The sequence below is a fragment of the Anastrepha ludens genome, unplaced genomic scaffold (genome assembly GCF_028408465.1).
Source record: "Anastrepha ludens isolate Willacy unplaced genomic scaffold, idAnaLude1.1 ptg000173l, whole genome shotgun sequence".
NCBI lineage: Eukaryota > Metazoa > Arthropoda > Insecta > Diptera > Tephritidae > Anastrepha > Anastrepha ludens.
Genome location: NW_026530113.1, coordinates 3810 through 7500, shown reverse-complemented (window position 1 = coordinate 7500; position 3691 = coordinate 3810). Strand labels below are relative to the sequence as shown.

General features: G+C 37.0%; 1 pseudogene; it reads left to right on the top strand.

The window, feature by feature from the left end:
• Positions 1–273: 273 nt before the first annotated feature.
• LOC128871371 (large subunit ribosomal RNA) lies at positions 274–3058 on the top strand (annotated as a pseudogene).
• The last annotated feature ends 633 nt before the right edge of the window (positions 3059–3691 follow it).

Genomic DNA, 3691 nt, shown 5'->3' with positions numbered 1-3691 from the left:
TCAAATAAAATGAAATAAAAATTTTGAATCTAAGTATTCTCTTTAAAAAATTTTCATATTATTTATATATATATAAAATATTAATTTATATATGTAATTAAAGGAGGAATGTCTAGCATAAAAATTAATTTTTTTTTATTCTAGAATTGCCTCATTTTACATAATTATTATTTATAATATATATTTATATAAAAGGAAAAAAAGAAAAATAGAGATGAAAAGATGATATAATTATTTATTAAATTGTGTGAGAAGATAAAAAATATTTTAAAACAACCTCAACTCATATGGGATTACCCCCTGAATTTAAGCATATTAATGAGGGGAGGAAAAGAAACTAACAAGGATTTTCTTAGTAGCGGCGAGCGAAAAGAAAATAGTTCAGCACTAAGTCACTTTGTCTATATGTCAAATGTGAGATGCAGTGTATGGAATATCTTAATATCTAGTATGAGAAATTAACGATTTAAGTCCTTCTTAAATGAGGCCATTTACCCATAGAGGGTGCCAGGCCCGTATAACGTTAATGATTACTAGAAAGATATTTCCAAAGAGTCGTGTTGCTTGATAGTGCAGCACTAAGTGGGTGGTAAACTCCATCTAAAACTAAATATAACCATGAGACCGATAGTAAACAAGTACCGTGAGGGAAAGTTGAAAAGAACTCTGAATAGAGAGTTAAATAGTACGTGAAACTGCTTAGAGGTTAAGCCCGATGAACCTGAATATCCATTATGAAAAATTCATCATTAAATAATTAAAAATAATGTGCATTTTTTTCATATAAGGACATTGTAATCTATTAACATAATAAAGTATTTATCAAAAGATCATTGGTGATATTAAGTTTATTTAAATTAATTTGCTTTTTAAGCATATTAACATAGAATAAATACTAATGATTTGATAAAGTGTTGATAGATTTTATTATATATAATGCTAAAATTCATTTTTTGAATTTTACAAAAAATTTAATATCTATGATATTAATATTTATTTGTATGCATTTATATGATTAACAATGCGAAAGATTCAGGATACCTTCGGGACCCGTCTTGAAACACGGACCAAGGAGTCTAACATATGTGCAAGTCATTGAGTTATATTAAACTTAATGGCATAATTAACTTAACTTAAAAATATAATGGGATTAATTTTTAGTCTATTTTCTTAAATAGTCAATTAATTCAATCCCGGGGCGTTCCATATAGTTATGTATAATGATAATTTATTATTATTTATACCTCTAACTGGAGCGTACCTTGAGCATATATGCTGTGACCCGAAAGATGGTGAACTATACTTGATCAGGTTGAAGTCAGGGGAAACCCTGATGGAAGACCGAAACAGTTCTGACGTGCAAATCGATTGTCAGAATTGAGTATAGGGGCGAAAGACCAATCGAACCATCTAGTAGCTGGTTCCCTCCGAAGTTTCCCTCAGGATAGCTGGTGCATTTAAAAATTATATAAAATAATCTTATCTGGTAAAGCGAATGATTAGAGGCCTTAGGGTCGAAACGATTTTAACCTATTCTCAAACTTTAAATGGGTAAGAACCTCACCTTTCTTGATATGAAGGTTGAGGTTATGATATAATGTGCCCAGTGGGCCACTTTTGGTAAGCAGAACTGGCGCTGTGGGATGAACCAAACGTAATGTTACGGTGCCTAAATTAACAACTCATGCAGATACCATGAAAGGCGTTGGTTGCTTAAAACAGCAGGACGGTGGACATGGAAGTCGTAATCCGCTAAGGAGTGTGTAACAACTCACCTGCCGAAGCAACTAGCCCTTAAAATGGATGGCGCTTAAGTTGTATACCTATACATTACCGCTAAAGTAGATGATTTATAAAACAATTTCGATTGATTTATAAATTTTGAAACTTTAGTGAGTAGGAGGGTACAATAGTGTGCTTAGAAGTGTTTGGCGTAAGCCTGCATGGAGCCGCTATTGGTACAGATCTTGGTGGTAGTAGCAAATAATCGAATGAGACCTTGGAGGACTGAAGTGGAGAAGGGTTTCGTGTGAACAGTGGTTGATCACGAGTTAGTCGGTCCTAAGTTCAAGGCGAAAGCCGAAAATTTTCAAGTTTTTAATAAAAAAATATTAATAAAATTTATATATATATATTAAAAAATAATTAAATACTTGAATTATTTTGAACGAAAGGGAATACGGTTCCAATTCCGTAACCTGTTGAGTATCCGTTTGTTATTAAAAATGGGCCTTGTGCTCATCCTGGCAACAGGAACGACCATAAAGAAGCCGTCGAGAGATATCGGAAGAGTTTTCTTTTCTGTTTTATAGTCGTACTACCATGGAAGTCTTTCGAAGAGAGATATGGTAGATGGACTAGAAGAGCATGACATTTACTGTTGTGTCGATATTTTCTCCTCGGACCTTGAAAATTTATGGTGGGGTCACGCAAACTTCTCAACAGGCCGTACCAATATCCGCAGCTGGTCTCCAAGGTGAAGAGTCTCTAGTCGATAGAATAATGTAGGTAAGGGAAGTCGGCAAATTAGATCCGTAACTTCGGGATAAGGATTGGCTCTGAAGATTGAGATAGTCGGGCTTGATTGGGAAGCAATACCATGGTTTATGTACTCGTTCTGGGTAAATAGAGAATTACGATTCTTGTTCCCCGGATAGTAGTTACGTAGCCAATTGTGGAACTTTCTTGCTAAAATTTTTAAGGAATTATATCATTCGATATATATTCTTTTTAAATTATAACGATTATCAATTAACAATCAATTCAGAACTGGCACGGACTTGGGGAATCCGACTGTCTAATTAAAACAAAGCATTGTGATGGCCCTAACGGGTGTTGACACAATGTGATTTCTGCCCAGTGCTCTGAATGTCAAAGTGAAGAAATTCAAGTAAGCGCGGGTAAACGGCGGGAGTAACTATGACTCTCTTAAGGTAGCCAAATGCCTCGTCATCTAATTAGTGACGCGCATGAATGGATTAACGAGATTCCTACTGTCCCTATCTACTCATTCTCATTGTGATTGTTGAGCAGTGAAGACGTGCCGTGTCGTGAGCGCATAAATTATTGCGAATTCCGTTTTGTGCTATATCCGCTAGTGTTTACCGCTATTCGAGTGACGCTACAGTGTAGCTGTACATGAACTGTACATCGATTCGGGCACATTGTGCTTTGTGCTTAGTGAGTGCCGTTGTGTGAGTACGGGAAAATACCGCTGTGTTTTCACCGGAATTTTTAGTGACGCTACGTTTTAGCGTGGCTGTACAGTAGCTGTACTTTGTTGACGGGCAACTGTGTTAAGTGAGTGCCATTCTGCGGATACGGGAACTTTCACCGTTATTCGAGTGACGCCAAGCTGTGTGCGTGGCTGTACATAGTATCGTACAGTGTGCGGTGAACTATTGGTTATACTCTTGCGTGTGTGCCGTTATTGGTTCGGCGTGGTTTTTGCGAGTGCCGTTAATTTTCGGCGTGGTACTTGGTGCGTGCCGTTAGTTTTCGGCGTGGATATAGTGAGTGCGTTGATAGTTTGGCGTGCTGTTATATTGCTATCTTCGGCAGCGATAAAAGGGGTGTTCTTTTTTGTGCGGTGGTATAGTGCTGCGCCAAGGTTGAATACCTTGTGCAGGTGCCGTGTTCACAGTGTGCTGCGTTTGGCCTACGGTCGAGCCCGGCGTTAGCTTCATATTGG